This window comes from Centruroides sculpturatus, unplaced genomic scaffold (assembly GCF_000671375.1).
Source record: "Centruroides sculpturatus isolate CEXI.00-Female unplaced genomic scaffold, Cexi_2.0 scaffold933, whole genome shotgun sequence".
NCBI lineage: Eukaryota > Metazoa > Arthropoda > Arachnida > Scorpiones > Buthidae > Centruroides > Centruroides sculpturatus.
The window spans coordinates 30,733-51,149 of NW_019385185.1; the positions used below are offsets into that span (position 1 = coordinate 30,733).

The 20,417-nt window shown below is 27.2% G+C and overlaps 1 long non-coding RNA gene across 2 annotated transcripts in view; it reads left to right on the top strand.

Annotated features, from left to right (window-relative positions):
- LOC111635891 overlaps nucleotides 1-20,417 on the top strand; it is a 57,164-nt gene that overhangs the window by 3,194 nt on the left and 33,553 nt on the right. For both annotated transcript variants that reach the window (XR_002758452.1, XR_002758453.1), the window contains exon 2: nucleotides 8,081-8,328. This is a non-coding gene — a long non-coding RNA (uncharacterized LOC111635891). The remainder of the gene's footprint in view (nucleotides 1-8,080; nucleotides 8,329-20,417) is intronic.

Here is a 20,417-nt window from a genome sequence, read left to right on the forward strand (position 1 = left end):
ATTAGTTAATTCTTTTTTAATATTAAATAATAATAATAATTCATATATTCATATATTAAATAATAATAATAATTTATGCTATAGAATACAAGTGATGACTTGTATTCTATAGCATTTGATCACTGCAATACTTTAAATTTATTTTTCCATCAGTAAATCAGTGAGTACTAGAATCTTCTTTAGTACTTGCTTCATCTATTGCTGGAATGATTCACTTCATTTTCAGTGAGTATTTATGGTGCAGGTTTTGGTGAGTAGAGTGATTCAGGGGAGTAAAAATGTCTGGTGTATGCAGCTAGCATAAAATGCCATTTTTCTTTAACTGATGGTTGAAACACTATTGGGTCTATAAGCTTGTTCTTAATTTATTTATGTTACAAACCTTTGTAATTAATAATGTATAACTGTAATTTATAAAATTATCTGTAGATAAGAGCTTTTATTATAACTGATAATTCTTTTGTCTAAACTTAAAATATAAAGGATGAGTTAATTTTTATTTTAGAGGTTGAAAACATTAGAAATATTTTCAAAAATAATGTTTTAAAAATATTAAATAATGTTTATAATTTGTAAAAAAGTTTACATTATTTAATATTGTTTTCTCAATGTATATATAAGGAAAATACAGATATTGTTTTGCATAGTAATTGCATCTAAATGTAAGTTGTAAATAAAAAAAAATTAACAGTTATTGTGCAAAATTACTGCATATTAAAAATAGTTACAGTAAATTTTTTATATACAGTATTTTAAGTAGTAGCTATTTAAATGTTTGAGTTTGTTATTGACATTATATAGTATTGTATGTTGTATTGAAACAGACTTGTATTTTAGCAAGAGTCGTTATTGAAATTTGATAGATGTTATAAGTATGCATATGTATAATATTAATGTTTTATGGATGGATAGTCATTGTGTTAAAAGCATCAGTCTGCTGCTGTGAAAAACTCATTTCATACCAAGGTTGGAAAAGTGGAAATTTCATGGATATGTCAGTTTGTTTCTCATCAATAGGGTATTGTGTTCTACATCTGACTAAATCTGCAATGGACATGAAAGATCTTAGTGTGTGTAGTGTGGAAAGAGTTTAAAATATATATATATAAAATATGTAAAATTAACAAAAATTAATATAGTCTCTCTGAAAATTATTTTTAAAGGAACACAATAGATATTATAATATGATATAATGACAAAATTTTATATTTTAGAATTATTTTTATTTATTTGAAAGCATGAATACTACTGTATATGCATTTTATTATTAATTTTTTTTTAATGTTTTGATTACAGATTAACAAAAAATTTGAATACATTTGTTAATAATTAATAAAAAGCAAGAGCTATTATTTAATGTTAAAGTTTTATAGATTTTTATGTAAACAACATATCAATTAATTAAAGCAGGAAAATTTTATAAAGCTGTAAATTCTTAACAAATGATATAAAATTTAAATTTCTTGTTAAAAATTCAATATTGAATTGGCAGTTTGAAAAATGTAATATTTAAAGATGGTATTTGTAGTTACGTAACTGGTGTGATGAGTAAAACAACTGTAATGTGACATCTGTTTTGTGTGAATGTCATACGTGATATTGATATTATGTATTCCAAGATGTATTTTTAGTTTAATAATAATATAAAAAATGAAACAGATATTCAGGATATTTAATTACATAGTTTGGTATTAAAAAACAATTACAAAAGTTATTTGGAAACTAAATTTTTGTTTTTATATCTAAAAGTTTTTTGCTATCATTTCTTTACAAAAATATGAATATAATCAGATATCTCTTTTGATAATACTCTGTAGGTGTATATATATATGTATAAATATATACAGTGTGTACATAAACTTAATATTTGTATTGGAAACTGAAAATATGTTAGCTAATAGCATGAATTGACGAACGTAATGGCTTAATGTAACGTAGTAAATTCAACAAATATAAATTTTTAAAATAGTTATTCACTTTCATCTGAAATATGAAATCTATTGAAATTCTATTTTGAAATCTTGCTACATTCTTGCAAGAATAGGTAATATTACTAAAATATTTCTATTTCTTATGTTGCTTTTCTATATTTATCAGTGAAGTTTATTGAATTGTTTAGTTTAAACAGTATTTATTTTTAAATAAGTATTTACAATCAACTATTTAGTAATGAAAAATTAACTAATTATTGAATTAATGTATTTTCTGATTTATTCTTATGAATTGTGTATTTTCAGTAATCTTTACAGAATTTAAAGTTTTGTTATATAAATTTATTTTGTTTTTGTTGTGAGGAATTTATAGAATTTATTAATAGAAATTTCATATCTTTTTTGAGAAAAAGAGAAAGTAAATAAGATATTTCATTTAAAATGCATTAAATGGAAAAAAAATTAGTCTGATAAATGTTTGAGTACATCAGATTTTATAGAACAAAAGATAAAATATCTAGTATATTTTATATATCTAGTTGATATGCTTTGATTCAGATATTAAATTTATCTTTAAGTAATTAATAATACATTTTTTGTTATAACTTAAAGCAAAATAAATAATATGAGTGCAAAATTAGTTTATTTTTAATGAAATATTAGAATTTGTTTTTGTTTTTGAAGTGTAAAGTGAAGTTGTCCAACATATGTTTCAGATTATGTTTCTGATAATTGTATATCACATATGTAAATGTAGATCTTTATGAATTAAAATCAGTTTGCATATAGAAATATATTAAAATTTGGATGGTTTATGTTCCATAAATATATAAAATAGTCACTGATATTACAGATTTCTGTTTCTTTTATGTAAATAGTTATTTTAAAAGCTCTCTTACTAATAATTTCACACCAATAATAGTAAATGTAGTATAGTTTTAATTATACTTGAACATTTTTGGTCATTTTTAATGACTTTCCACAAGGAAGAAAAATACATTCTCAAAAATACAAGGAAAATGTCTTTTTCTTCCTTGAAAAAAATCATTAAAAATTATCAAAATGTTAGAGTGTAATTAAAATTTAAAGCATTTAAAGGTGTTGATGTGACATTATTAGTATTATCACAAGTGTAGTTTCTGAAGTAGTTAAAGTTTTCTTAATTTTAATACAGGGTCTTCTAAAATAAGTGTTATTATTTTTAATTACTGTAATATGTTAATTATTATTCAAGAAGTATGCAACATACACCATCAATAGAATAACTATCTGAGTTTTGTTTCTACATTCAAACATCTTGTCTATCTTTAGGAAGTGTCATAAATGAAAATTGTGACTCCTCAACAGAGAAGGGGTGTTTTGCATTTTGCAGTTTTGGAATCACTCGTCATTGTGATACACAAGTAGTCTGCATGGACTGTAGAATTGTCGCTGCCATGGAAGGACTGATGACAGATGTACAATAGCAACCTTAGGAAGAATTTCAGTATCTGTCAGATGCATGNTCCATATTGTTTAGGTACACGTTAGCTGATGATGTATGTTCGTGACAAAAAAATACGTGACACTCGCCTTATTCGTGAAAATTTTTTATTATTATATTTTGATAGATTTTTCTTTGCTGTTGTTTTTAACTTCTTTCCCCTACTTTACAACCATAATCAAATTACTTCTCAGAAATTTTTATATAAAAACACAGAAATAATTGCAAAAAATTATAAAATGTGTATTTAAGAGCAATCGCCTGTATTAATAAATTAAGAAGAGATTTCTAAACTGGACGTTTGTGTGTATATATATATATATTTTTTAAATGTAATTTTTCTTCAGCTGTCATGCAACAATTTCAGACACACCCATGTTAACGTTGTAGCTGTAAGATGATTTGTAAAATCATTGTATAGATTGAAAAAGCGGAGAAGGAAAAATTGAAATAATGGACTTCCAGTTCACATTGGAAGTTTGTATATAGTTAATTGGGGTCTCCTGCCCCTAAGGTTTCCTTATCTGATGTAGAAGATACAAATATAAATATACAAGCAATTATTTATTGTGACCATCATTACAATGCTGGGCTGCAATTTTTATCATATTTTTAATTAATTTATTTAATTTAAAATATATGCTCTCCACCACAAATTAGTAGTGGCTTTCTCCTGTATATCATACTTTTCCTTTAACAATAGAGTTGAGGTGGTCATCTTACTAACACCTTTCAGGGGAAAATTTTTGAATTGAAATAATGGACTTCCAGTTCACATTGGAAGTTTGTATATAGTTAATTGGGGTCTCCTGCCCCTAAGGTTTCCTTATCTGATCTCATCTTTCATCCATCTAACTCAAATTTTGAATAACATGTAATTTTTCGTTAATATTTGTCACTGATAGTTAAAGGTTTTGTTTTATGTGATTACCTCCAGTGATTTGGAAAAGAAGATAGTTTTATAAATAAATATTATAAAGTCTCTGTAAATCCGCACGAAAAATATATAAACTATATATATAAACAAATGCTGTGTGATAGTCTACCGCTAAACCGAAAATTTATATATTTNAAAATGCATTAAATGGAAAAAAAATTAGTCTGATAAATGTTTGAGTACATCAGATTTTATAGAACAAAAGATAAAATATCTAGTATATTTTATATATCTAGTTGATATGCTTTGATTCAGATATTAAATTTATCTTTAAGTAATTAATAATACATTTTTTGTTATAACTTAAAGCAAAATAAATAATATGAGTGCAAAATTAGTTTATTTTTAATGAAATATTAGAATTTGTTTTTGTTTTTGAAGTGTAAAGTGAAGTTGTCCAACATATGTTTCAGATTATGTTTCTGATAATTGTATATCACATATGTAAATGTAGATCTTTATGAATTAAAATCAGTTTGCATATAGAAATATATTAAAATTTGGATGGTTTATGTTCCATAAATATATAAAATAGTCACTGATATTACAGATTTCTGTTTCTTTTATGTAAATAGTTATTTTAAAAGCTCTCTTACTAATAATTTCACACCAATAATAGTAAATGTAGTATAGTTTTAATTATACTTGAACATTTTTGGTCATTTTTAATGACTTTCCACAAGGAAGAAAAATACATTCTCAAAAATACAAGGAAAATGTCTTTTTCTTCCTTGAAAAAAATCATTAAAAATTATCAAAATGTTAGAGTGTAATTAAAATTTAAAGCATTTAAAGGTGTTGATGTGACATTATTAGTATTATCACAAGTGTAGTTTCTGAAGTAGTTAAAGTTTTCTTAATTTTAATACAGGGTCTTCTAAAATAAGTGTTATTATTTTTAATTACTGTAATATGTTAATTATTATTCAAGAAGTATGCAACATACACCATCAATAGAATAACTATCTGAGTTTTGTTTCTACATTCAAACATCTTGTCTATCTTTAGGAAGTGTCATAAATGAAAATTGTGACTCCTCAACAGAGAAGGGGTGTTTTGCATTTTGCAGTTTTGGAATCACTCGTCATTGTGATACACAAGTAGTCTGCATGGACTGTAGAATTGTCGCTGCCATGGAAGGACTGATGACAGATGTACAATAGCAACCTTAGGAAGAATTTCAGTATCTGTCAGATGCATGCTTTGTGAAGTGCAGGCATTAAGAAATTATAATGGGCAAATGTGAAACTCAGACAGTTTGAAATGTATATTATAACATTCTTGGCTAATAATTAACATACTTATAGTAATTTAAAATGAAATATATAATAAAAATTTACATTGATTGTTTGAGGAAATTAACTAAACTACACTTTACAATACCTGTAAAGTACTGTTATGTATAGCAGTAAAAAAATAGAGCACTAAAATAGACACTATACAGAGCATTAAAAAATATAAGTTAATATTAGTAATTACAATCTTTTGCTTTCTTTAATCAGTGAGTCAATTTTTTTATGACTTATTTGTTACATATGGCATATTGTTTTATATAATGATAAGTATATTTATATAAATTTTAAGTATTAGTTCATAAATTTCAAAACACACAGAGAAATAAAGTTCAGCATATTTGGAATATTATATTTAATTTTTATATGTACAGCAAGACCCTGCTTAACGCTGATTCGATATAACATGGTCTTCTCAAAGCCTTAAAAAAAGCTCAAAATTTATGCTAATTTAAATTATCATGGTATTTCATTGATTTGTATATATTATGATTATTTGCAAACACAAACCAATCATCAAAAGGTGGCAAAAAGGTGTACTTTCATTAAATCTATGTTTGTTTGGTGCAATTTTGGAAAAAAATATAACATCATGGATGCCAGTTAATTCTTGCCAAGCAAAGCTGATATTGCCAATATCGGCTTTGTTTGGCAAGAATTAACTGATAAATGCACGAACGAAGTGTGGAAAAAGTTATGGCTGAAGGTATCCAAGAATTCTCAGTGCGAAGAGCCTATCGTTGTATTGTTAGGTTGACTAAACTCAACCTAATCGATATAGCAAGACTAGGAGATGTAGATGAGCAGGATATTGGGGAGTTAGGCCAAGATTCCACTAGCATAAAAACGGGCGTAAAACCCCTCACTGTAAAAGCTTTTAATTATGTGACCTATTTGCATTTGCATCTGGATTGTGGTGGAGGTCTGGCTAACGAAGTTTTTATGGCGACGGTGATGCTCCAAGTGTCAGAAATAAATACGTCTTCACATGTGAATTGGTGGAAATGGAAGACGGTTGTATATGTGATATATGGATATAAAGACAATGATTATATTCTACGAGTTTTTTCTGTACTATAATTACAAATGTAGTAAAAATATCATCTTTATTTTCATATATTAACTTTTATTATCATATTATTAAGATAATATACAGCACTTATAAACTTAGCTTTTTTATTATATACTCCTTTAAATTAAAGGATTTTCCTTTGGATGTCCATATTGCGTGTTTTAGGCATCCATTATTATAATCAGGAAACCTCTTGTCATAGATACACGAATACTTTTGGATGTTTTTGATAAATCTTTCCAGATCTATTCTAGGGTAGCCACGAGGGAACATACAGTACACAAAAGCTTGTTTTGCGCAATTTTAGCACCGTGTCACAATGACATAGATTTCACTGATTGGTGGAAGGTACCATTTTACAGCTGTATTCACGTCGAAAGTTGAACACCTGCTCAACTCACTTTTATACTGGTTTTATGACCTGCTCAGGTGTAAAATATCAGGGTCATGTGATTAAAAGCTTTTACAGCAAGGGGTTTTACGCCGTTTTTACAGTAGTGGAGTCTCGGCCTTACAGCAGGTTTCTAGTGAGAGCCTTACCAATGACGACCTTCAAGAACTGGCAGAACATGGAATTCATGTGGAACTGGAAAATAGAGATTCTGAAAAATAAGATCCCAAAAAGTTCTCTACAGATTTCCTTAGTAAAATTTTTTGTAACGATAACCAAAATCGTTGATCAAATTGTAACAAATGATCCAGATTTTGAAAGGAGTGCAAAAGCAAAACGAGGCATTTTGGATGCGATCTTCTACTACTGACATTTTCTTAAGGAAAGAAAAAAGCGACAAATGAAACTTATGACTTTATTGCAAAAGAACAAGAATTTCAGAAAGGTCAGGACCTTCATCACAAAAAATGAACTTTACATTTCTGCATTCATATGTTTATGTATTATTTAACATATATTATTATACAAATTAATATAAAAATAACTTAGAATTAAAGTAAAATTTGTTTATTTTTGGCTGTGTGTTCCCCTATCCCTATTTACTCTGTTAAAATGACCTTGTTTAACACTGTTTCGCTTAGTGCTTTGTTGTCTAGGAATGCATTCCCTGCGTTAAGCGGGATCTTACTGTATAATAAGATTTTATTATTATTATTAATTAATATTAGATAAAGGGTGCAGAAATCATAAATGTATGATACCTATTTTTTTTCAATAATCTACGGAATAGAATACAAAATAATAATTTTTAATATTTTTGGAATTTTTAGTTGCAATAAACAGAATGAAAAACTTAATATAAAATTATCTTATAGAACAATTACATGTTAATATAGGTTTGTTTTATTAATAATCAGCTATTGAAGCTCCAAAAATATTTTACAATTCATTTATCATTATCTAATTTCTTACAGGTGATTCTAATAATAATCTGATGGCCAAATTAATTAGATATTTGGAAGAAAAATGCCATCCTCACCCAGAATTTCATCTAGTCCAATGCTTCCTGTGCAATTAGTCTATGGCACAGCTGCTTTTGTGGTCACTTTTTTGATTATTAATCATAATGAAACAACTATAAGAGATGATCAGAGATCCGAAGTTTTTGGATGGTTAAAAGACATTGGAATCGCAAAATATAGAAAAGAGATTTACGGAAATGGTGAGTATTTAAAAAAGTTTTAAATTTATATATATTTGTCATGCTAGTAAGCTTGTATCTTACTTTTTTTTAATTACAGTATTTTTAATGCAAATTTTGTATCAATATATTATAGTAAATTTAAATTAAATGGTTATATACCACAAAATGGGTTTTACTGATTCTATGTCATTTGATTTTTACATTGTTTTTCTATTACTGTATTTACACTATACATTTAATAATTGATCTGATAACTGTGCAATAATTGGGTTTTTATTTTATTTCAATTGAATTGCCATAATTTATCACAGATAGATTTTTTGGTTATTACTCCTCATTTTTTCCCTATTGATCAACCCCAATGCAGATGATGTTTATGTCATGAGTGAAATTTGATTGACTATTTAATGTTTAATGCTGGTACTTCACATTGACAAGAGAGTTAATCAATTTAATAACCCTCTTCACACACACACACACACACACTTTTCCAGTAGACTGTCTAAAACAGGTTTTTATTTTGCTTTTAAGAGCAGCATTAAAAGCTAAATTTAATGATTTTAGTTGTTATTGATCATAATATTGTCAAGAATGAATGAAAGCAACAGAATTTACAGTTAATATTGAACAAATTGAAAAATATAAGGACTTGGTAAACCTCTACATCCAAAGGACATCGGGATGAAATCAACACATACCTTGAACCTTACATAAATTATATAGAATTACAAAGAAGAACTGAATTTGTCCATTGCATGGCAGGCCCTCATGGATACCGATCTTTAATTGCTGACTACCTGCATAGAATGCGCATGTCCAACGCAACGATTTTGCACGAGACATGGATTTGATTCTATTTTAAATATTCATGTTCTATTTTTGTTCTATGTTCCATTGTTTATTTTTTCTATTGTCTGAGGAAGAACTATTAATGTTTGAAGACGTTTGCAATATATTTATCCGTCATATCACCCACATCGGTAACAGGTTCAAGGTACGTGTTAAATATAAGGACTTTAAATGTGTTAAAACAAAACTAAGATAAAGATAAAAAATAAATAAATAAATTTAAAGTGAAATTTTTACATAATATAATATAAAATAAATAAATAAAAGTAAGCATGAATACATAACAATGTATAAAAAAAAAGTAATCTTTAAAATATTGTAAACAATACATATTGACCCTTATTTATAAGTAAATATGGAAGTTTGATAACTTACATATTTACTTGTATTGTTTTATTTCATCTAAGTTTTTTTACATTGCTGAATAACTTAAGCAGCACTTATTTATTTTATTTCATTTACAATCATTGATTGACAAGTAAAAAGGTGTTTTGTAGCACTTTAATAATATTTAAGGAACATGCATAAGGTGACTGGGTTATGCTGGAATGATACAAATTTTGACCATAAGAAATAATGGAAGAAACTTTGATATTTTGATTTATGAGAAGTTTTCTGGAGTGAGGTAGACCCATAAATCAGGGTCAAACTGTATTGGTTAAGTAAAATTCTAATCAAAGCATTCTGAATTTAAAAAAATAAATTCATAATTATAGAAATTATTCAACAAAATTGTAATGGTTTGTTTACAGGCTTAACTGTTATATGAGTAAGGTTTCCTACACAAAATCTGTTTAGAATCAGAATTAATACATCATTGTTGTTTCAAAGCTAACTATCTGAAATCCACATTTTTGAAGATGTTGAAAATGTTGAAATTTTATTTTATTATTAAAGCATAATCTATTTAGCACAAAGTACTAGTTTAAATATCTTTATGATTTATACTTACTTGTGTTTGCTATAGTAAAGTGGTGTTGACAGCTTGTGTAAAGATAAATATTATGACAACTAGGCAAATTCATATTCATATACTAGAGCATGGGTTGGCCATCTTTCGGCGGTGTTATTCCAAACCTAAGTTATAATGTTATTCCGGGTGTCACCATGATTCTACCAGTTTTGTTATAAGTAGTATCAAAATTAGTCCGGTTATAATGGACTTCAAAAATTAATAATTTAAATTTAATTTTTACTAATTTCTATTCAATCAAAGTGCCACTGAAAATCATCCCAAGTGTTATAGGTTGCTGACCCCTGTACTAGAGCATTAAAATGCTATTAATAAATGGCAGATGGATACAGAGCTTTCTAAGTATATATTAAAAGATGGATACACACCACAATGGGAAGATGTCTGTTAAAACATGTTTTTCATTAGAAATATGTTTTTATTTGTGAAACCTTATTAATTATGAAACACAACTCCTTTAACCGGTTGGAATATTATCCACTGGATCATTGGCTTATTATAATCTTACACTAGGCTAAATTTTCCTTTGCCTATATTTTTCATATTGTTATAGTTTTAGTTTCTATAATTTTATCATTTTTATGTAAAAGTCATTATTTGTATTCGCTTAGCATACAAGTGAATATTAAAAAAAAAATATTTTGTTCTAAATGCTTTCATTTTATTTTTACTTTACCTGAGGAACATATTTTGTATATGTCAAAAACATTTGTATTATGAAAAAGACAGTTAATGCTGAAAAAATTGATTTTTATTAGATATTATGATAAATGAGATAAAAAGTAATAATTCAGATAAATACTATAATAATATAAAAATTCCTTGTAACAGGATAATAGTTTGATGTTACATAATCAGGGACAAAACATTTTAACTAACATACCTAGTTAATTATGAATTTATTCAAACACTTCACATAGTATGTTAGAATGAAGTTATTTTTACTTATTTTTTCCCTTTTGAGTGAAATGGAATGGTCTCTATTGAGTTTGATCTGTAATGAATGGTTATATGTCTATAATAATTTAGTTTAACCTGCGCAATGTTTTTTTTTTCGTTTTACGTTGGAATTAATTTGAATTTTTAAAGTTTTTGTTTTGCTTGCATTCTATTTTTGGCATTCTTTTGTTTTGAGTTTGATTAACTGAAGAAGGCTATTAAAAATAGTTGAAAATGTTTTTATTTTATTAAATAATTTTTGCTGGAAATATTAAGGTGTTGTTTATGTTGTACATGAAGAACAATTTTTTAATAATAACAAACACTAATATAACAGTTTCAGCTAAATTAACCGAGAACTGTTTATCTGTAAGATGGACATACTGGTACATACATTTCAAATATTTGAATTACATAAGGCTGAGTGCAAAAATAGAACATGCTTTTATGTTTTTTTAGTAAGCTGATGCTATATTTTATTTTATGTTAATATATGAACCTGATGATGATTCAAGTAAGATTGAAAATATTTACTATATAAAGTTATTGGATGGTTTTCCAGGTTGTTTGTTTATTATAATTCATAATCATTTTCTTTTAGTTGAAAATTAAGTACAGTGGATAACTGAAAAATAGTGTGCTGGTGACAGCGTATCAGAAGCAATTATTTGCGAGAAAGCTAAAAAAGATACATGCTGATCTCATGAAAAATCAAGCAGGAACTAGCCAGGAAAGCGAGGTGTTTAAAGCCAGCCATTTTTTTCATGAGAACGGATTAATCATTTTTACATTACTTGTTATGGGAAAGGTTGGTTTGGTATACGTCCTATTCGGTATAAGTCCAAACACCAGGAACGGATTACGGTCTTATACCGAAGTTCTACTGTATATAAACAAAAGTTTTGTAAGATAGATTCAAGTCAAACTCAGTACTTATTATATTAAATCTGATATTATTTTCTTAAGTAGAGATGCATGATTGAATTTTGTTTTCATATGCTCATCTTTGTTAAAGTAGTTAAATTGAATAGAATACAACATATTTATTGTTATGATGGGTCCATAGAAATTCATTATTAGGAAACTTGAAAACATTAGAGAAGAGAATGATATCACAAAAAGCTGTAAATTATCCTTTCATATATGCTTATTTATTAAAAATTATACTTATTTTTTTATGTTTACACCACTTATTTGTATTTAAGAGAATTAATAAAAATAAAAACATTGCAATATTGATGTGTGGGAAAAAATATACTTTTATATTTATTTTTATATGAAATCAAAATATATTTTTTTTTATATACATTTTTAACACAACACAGAACTCTCACAAAAATTAATCTACAAATTATAGACTTTAATTTGAATTGCAAATTAATATTGATGATGATGGATGAGATTTCCTTGTCATCAGAAAGTTGTTGCAATTTCAGAACAGTATATTTATTATAACAAGATTTTGTCACATCATATTTTATTCATTTAACCTTAAAATGCTTTTATAATAGATACATTTTTGTAAAGGTCCTTAATTCAAAATTTGTAGGTATTCTAATTGGATGACATTGCATTAATGAAATTTACCAAATGATTATTTTGTCATGTATGAAACATTTTCACAACTATTGTCAAAGACATTCAAAATAGAAATATAATTTTTTAAAAACTATGTTTCAATATGACAAATTAGTTCTGAAATGATTAAAAGGTATGTATTTGTGACAGATCTGTTCTTCTAGACAATCTGTTATAGATCTTTAGCTTTTATCATCCATAATATACAAGTATATGTAAATAAACAAAGTAATAAAAAAAGTAATAAAAAAAGCATTTTCAGCTTGCAGCTCAATTAATTAAGTTGTTAAGCAGAGAATGGTTAGATGTTTATATGAAAATGTTTCTTTTAATGAATGTTGAGTACCTGAACTGAATCATTAGTTAGTTTATGTGTTGATATAGTGTCAAGTTTTGTGAACTTCTATGAAACGTATATGATACCATCTTGTTGTTGAAAACAACAAAAAATATGGTATTCATTCAATTAAAAGTTAATTTAATCTAAGTAAACAAATAAATATTAGCTTAATATAATGTTCAAATAAGGGCAACTTAAGCTTTTTTTTTTTGAAGGAGAGGCTTAAATTGAGTAATTGTCTGCACAATAAACAGAACATAGATCAGCTGTTTAATGTAAATTTTATATTACTTATATTAATTTCAGTTTATACAATTTAATTGCCTAATTATATATGTTAGATTCATTTCTAACTATTTATGATAGTGCAGGTTTTTTTTAGCTACATGACCATCTAAAACTAAAGCAGTGTTTCTTAACTTTTCTTCTGCCTTCATCTATTGAATTTTTAAAATATATTCTCACATTACTTAAAAAATCATTATATCTAATTTAAGGAATATGGTTGCCTCATTTTCTTGCATGTATTTTAGACTACATTTAACTTAGACAACTTAATTAATCAAGGAAGAGAATTCATTTATGCTCATTTATCAATATAAAAATATTTAATTCTAGGTTATGGATTTACAATATAAAACATAAAATTGTAACAATACAAAATTACATTTTTATTATAATCTTATTTTAAAAAGAATCTCAGTTTACATTGTAAAGGTTAAAAAATTATTAAAAACCACAATATAAATAAAAATGGAAAAGATTTTATCTTTGAAAAATGTCGTGTAGAAGTTTCACACCTCAGAGAGATCACATTGCATTCTTCGAAGTGCTTGCACCCAAGATTAAGAACTACTGCTTTAAGTATAAAAAAATGTCGTCTTCACAAGAATGAAAAAAAATTTAAATCTTTAAAGAAAGCAAAGAATGAAAACAAACAGTATTATCATTTTCTGTCCTTATATTGAGAACCAAACACAATTTTATTCTTCCTTCCAGTAAATTTATAAGCTAGATGGAGAAATATTGTTAATATAAAAAGTGTAGAATAGAAATTGGCAATGAATCATATAAAAAATTTTCTTTCTGCCTACAAAAAGTCCTTTATGGACTTTTTTATTATAAAAATTACAAAAAGATATATTTATAAAATAAACATTGCCTTAGTTTATTTTTACATCTTAAAACATTTTTAAATGATTTTTTTATAATTACAGCAGGTTCATCAAAAAATTTAAAGCATAAATAAATATTTTTTCATAAAAAAAAAAAGAAGAAAGGAGGATAAAATTTTACTGAAAATAAACTTTTATGCTTTTAAATAAATATTTTGTTGTGTAGAAGATACAAATATAAATATACAAGCAATTATTTATTGTGACCATCATTACAATGCTGGGCTGCAATTTTTATCATATTTTTAATTAATTTATTTAATTTAAAATATATGCTCTCCACCACAAATTAGTAGTGGCTTTCTCCTGTATATCATACTTTTCCTTTAACAATAGAGTTGAGGTGGTCATCTTACTAACACCTTTCAGGGGAAAATTTTTGAATTGAAATAATGGACTTCCAGTTCACATTGGAAGTTTGTATATAGTTAATTGGGGTCTCCTGCCCCTAAGGTTTCCTTATCTGATCTCATCTTTCATCCATCTAACTCAAATTTTGAATAACATGTAATTTTTCGTTAATATTTGTCACTGATAGTTAAAGGTTTTGTTTTATGTGATTACCTCCAGTGATTTGGAAAAGAAGATAGTTTTATAAATAAATATTATAAAGTCTCTGTAAATCCGCACGAAAAATATATAAACTATATATATAAACAAATGCTGTGTGATAGTCTACCGCTAAACCGAAAATTTATATATTTTTCGTGCGGATTTACAGAGACTTTATAATATTTATTCTTTTGGAATATCAAAATGGATTTCGAAAAGGCAGATCTTGTATAGACTCAGCTTTCTCCATTAAATTATTACTAGAGAAATGNTTTTTTTTTTTTCCAAAGAAAAAGCAGTTTTTGTCATTATTATGTCAATTGAGGAACTTTTGGTGAATATTTATGTATTTAGTTAAATATATTAAATGTTTTTTGAGCTTAATTCAGCTTGTCTTAATTAAAGAAAAAGACCTCTTTAAGCAATTAACAGTTTTATATATGAGTAAAGTTATGTGGTCGAAGATGGTTGATGATACATATATTTTTTTCTAATTTTACTAAATTTATTTTAAAAGTTTACATAGAAAAATGATAAAATATATATATATGTACACTGCTTATTAAATGGATTAAAATACTTCCAGCATATAATTAGATTTGGGATAGATCTTTTATATAAAAATTTAGACTCTGTTTCAATTGTAAATGTGGACTCTACCTGTTTTGAAAGCCATAAAAATATATCAATAATAAATAAAATATAATTTAATAAAATCAATAAAAGAAAAGTTGATCTTTTATCACTTATTAACAGTAAATTTTGGATCTGTGTGTCCTAGATTGGGCCAAATAATTTGGCCGGTTCTGTATAAAAATGACATTAAAAAAGAAAAAATTGAATATTTTTTAAAGAAATTTAATATCCAAACAGAATCAAAAAATTTTAAATGATACTTTGAAAATTGTTAGAGTTAAATTTATTTTCATGATATCTCTCTAGTAATGTGAACTCTCTAGCAATCGAAATATATTTTTAGAGGGATTTTTCATTTTATTTTATTTCATTTAGATTGAGAAAAACTTGTGGAGAGAGATTATTCGTCAAACATAAGAAAAACAAATATATTTCTGATATAATATTGTAAATAATTTGACATGCATTTCAAATAAAATTATACACTTGATATTTTATTTGAAAAAGTATTTCAAAAAGTTATTTAAACTTATAAAAATATAGATGCAAGTATTAATAAAATTTTTTTCTTCAATATTTTTAAAATCGGTAAGAGAAATTGCGTTTTTTTCCCTTCCTTTTCTAAGTTTCCAATTTCACATCTTCAATGATTTTAAGTCTGCACTAATCCAAACTGTCTAAGTATTATTTCTTTACATTATTGAGCATTTTATATGAAAGTTAGATAGCTTAATTTAATTTTTAATTTATAGCTTCTGATAATGATTTAGCCAGATGGTTGAACAGTAAGATGAAAACCTATTGTCTTGGGGATTTAGCTTTGACCTCATAATTTATCATAGGTAGTTTTGGTCTCGGCATTATCTTTATTCATCCCTCAACTGTGCTAGTTGTGAGTTTTTCTGTAAGGGATATAACTGCAATTGGCTGTTTAATCTAAATTTATAGATGTTAACTGATCATTCTGATGATAAAACACCAAAAAATAAGTTTGAAATGATTTTTTTTAAGTCCATCCAGGCCTATGTTAGGCATTGAAGTGGCTTGGTATGATTTGGGAACAGAGTAACTTGTTTTTGAAAGTTTTTAGATTTAATATGAAATTCTTAAATCAAAACTAGGCACTTTTTTGATTTTAAACATGAAAAAATGTCTCTAAAAAATAGCTTTAACTTTGTTGTGTGTTAAATAAGAAAATGTGTATCTGAATTTTTTTAGAGATATCAATAATTTTAATCTAAAAATCCAAGATCAATTTTGGTTAAAGAAGTCCTATAAAAGTATGTGAAGGATTCATAAGAAAAGGATTAGAAGCTGAGGGAAATCTTGAAAATTCAATATCTAATATAATACTATTTATATAATAGTTTTAAGGATAGGATAATATAGGATCATTTATCTAATAGGATTATTAATTCTGATAACTTAATACAGTATACAGCCAATATCTGATATAGTGTTTTCTTTAACCAAGGGATCATTTTAGATTTCTAAGTTAAATTAGAAAAAATTGAAGGAAGCTATAACATTAATTCTAATTATTTTCAAACATTTTAACTATCTTTGTATGAATATTTTAAGTTTATAAGTTTTATAAATGCAAAAAAGTATCATTTTAAGGCAAATATATCTTCATTTCTTTCATTAAACAAATCATTTTTTTTAGAAAAGATAAAATTTTAAATTTATTATGTCTCCTTAAGGAATTTATGATGCACTATATATATATAGTCATATAAGAGATGTAAACAATTCCCGTATATTACATAAAATATTAGTCTTTTTGTAATTTATTCATAAATTTATTGTTATTTTTTATATTAAATTTGCTTTAAACTTAGGACCAGAGAAACCTAAAATATCATAATATTCTAGAATGTGTAGTATATGTTTCAAATAGTTTACATTCATTGAATATACTGATTCATATCAGATTACTGAAGTTGAGCACTGGAGAGTTCAGATAGTGCTGCAGTTGGAGACAATGCAGAATTGCTGGGTATTGTCTAATCCTGTCTGGAGAAGGGTTGCTACTGACTAATCTTAATTCCGAGGGCAGTTGGTGACAAGAAGTGCATCAGGCTGTAAAACGATGCCAAATCAGGAAAAACCCAAAGAAAACGGAAATAGTAATGCTAGAGGAGAAGAAAGAAGAGCAGATACATATTTCAAAAATATGTGATCACACTGAGCTCACAATTTTGTTTATAATGCATATTTTTTGTACATGGAGGGCACGTGTACTGTACTATGTATATATTTTTCACTGGTAGATAGCATATTATACTTCATTTTTTTGTTCAAGAAAGTGTAAGACCAATGGTCTGTTAAATAAAGCAGTGTGTTGTTTTAATATCATTTTTTATGTAATAACTTAGTTCAGTCAACAGCTCTGTGATCTGTGGCAACTTTTTTACAGTTTTATGTGAACTTCAGTTGGTTACAGTATTTTGGAACACATGGTTTAACATGGAAACCAAACTCTAATAACAGTCAATTAATCAGCCTTACCAAAAGCAATGACTATAAACTCAAGATATTACTAAGATTAGGTGATAGGATGATGGGTTTTCTGACATTTGACAAACTCCTAATGAAATTGAAGGAGGAACTGTGACTGGAATGCAACAAATGGCAGATCACCTGTGGACAATCAGGCATAAGATATGAGCTAGTAGGTTGCATATATGAAGCTAACATATTGGCTTCATATATGCATTTGTTGCCATTTTGTATTGAAATATTGCAGTGTTTTGATAAAAAATGACAACAAACATAACAGATGGAACAATAGATACACTGATGAGATGAACAACAAACAACACAACGAATGAAGGCATAAGCTTGAATTACCTACACATGATTTGCAAATTGCTTGAATGCCAGAACACTGATTCAATCATTATGCAACCTGACGTTTTGCAAACCATGCTGACAAATGCAACAATGCATGCAACCATGATGACAAATCATTACGATTTTGGATTATGAGGCCATGCAGTTGAAGTAGTCAATATTACTGTCCATTGCTTGACATAATGGACCTGCATAAGATTGGAACGAGTGTGTTGGACAACGTATTACAAAATGGGCAGATTGGGTAAAGGAATTGAAAAAGTCAATTCAAACTTGGTTTGATAGTTTTCCGGTATTTGAAATGATAAATTCAAATTCACTGCACAAATGAACATATGACTGACTACATGCATACAAAAGTATGAATGCTGGTAAGTGTCTGTTCAGTCTACACGAATGTGACAATGTAGACTACATTATGCTTGGAACACTTGATAAATCTGTTGAGAACAGCCTGAAGTCCCAATTTAAGATAATGAAGTATACATGCCATACAATCTAATTCACACTAGCATTTGAACTTGAACCAGTACAATGACCAGAGATGAAATTGTTGAATTGTTTTTAATCGTCTTTTTACTGTTCTGGTAACCAACAGCTGTTGAAATCGTTTTTAATTATCCTTTTGTTCAAACTAAACCAATGCAACTGACAAAACAGGAAGGGAATGGCTGAAATTCTACCGATGTAGCTCACACTAAGCTTGCTAAGACCTACCCAGCAAAGACTAAAACGTTACCACCAGTTACAAACCACCCGAAAGTGAAAAACGAGAGAACAAATTCACTGAATATGGCGATTGGTCAAAAATGATTCCCAAGGTTTTTACATTTTTGGACTGGGGAGACCTAGAAACGTTGAGAAATGCAAAAACTTTCGGGTTTTTTCCCCTGTATGTATGGTTGTTTGTGTGTTTGTGAGGACACTGATTTGCTCACCCACTTTGAAGCTTAATAACTGTTTTAATAACTGTCTTTTGTGGAAAATTTCTGATAATTTTACAGGGCGATTTGCATATAAGTTGGATCGATGATATTAAATTTTGGTGGTTATAGGTCAAAGGGGTATGAGATACAGAGGGGTCACGAGTCGTATCTCGAATGGGATCGGACTTAACGATTTTACTCGTTATTAGACTATCATTTGAAAAAAAATTGTAGACCTATAAATTTCCACTGTCGTCCGTCTATCCGTCCTTCCTTAATCTCGAGAACGGAGTTAGATACACGAAAGTCATGACAAAATATAGAAAGCTTAGGGACAGGAAGCCCCGATTAACTAAAAATGAATTATGTTATTTCAAATCAAAACTTCCCCTGAAAGGATGTAAGAACTGTCTCATAAATGAATTAAACACTTTGAAACGAAGTCTAAATTTAGTATTATATAAACGTTTTCAAAAGCTTCCAGCTTCATCCCGAAATGCATTTCAGCTTGTGACAAAAGAATATTTATTAATTAAATGGTGTATTTGAATAATATCGTATTGATTAATGTTAAACGAAAAATTTCTATTTTCGGAAAACACATTCCTGATCTAATTTCGATTATTTACCGTTATAATAATTGAATTACGAATGTACAAGATTATTCTCTTGTAAATAATATATTTTGTGTATGCTTCTGAAAAAAATGTTCAGTTATTATTAATTTATTAATGTAAATAGCGTAAATGTAATGATGGGTCCTGATACTTTCTCCAAAAGTAACTTTATCTTGAACATGCTTTTTATTAATAAAAAAAGCTGATATTGAACATGATTAATAATAAAAAATTCAATTTGAATGAATGAAATTGTTAATATAAGAATAAGTTTAGTAATATGTTTAGTACTGTGGTAGAAGTATGATGTCCACCAGTGGCCGAGTGGAAAAAACCTCAACGATAGTAGCTGGTCGTGGGTTCGTTCCCAGTAAACGGGCCTGTCACGTGGAGTTTTCTGGGTTTTATTCACGTAAGTAGGAGCCAGTTTGCCATAGAAAATTAATCCGGGAGGTACCCCCTTGGCAGATCGCCCACGTGTAGCGTTATCGTAACTATCAATAAATAAACGAAGTAGAAGTTTAATTACAGTACTTTGTTGTTATTTTTATGTATTGAGTATCTGTAGGATTTATGTGCCAGAGGCAACCGAATTAATCAATGCACCTTTAACCATGGGTGAAGCTTAACTAATCTTTTTGACCCCGTTAACGAGCCTTCTTCGGG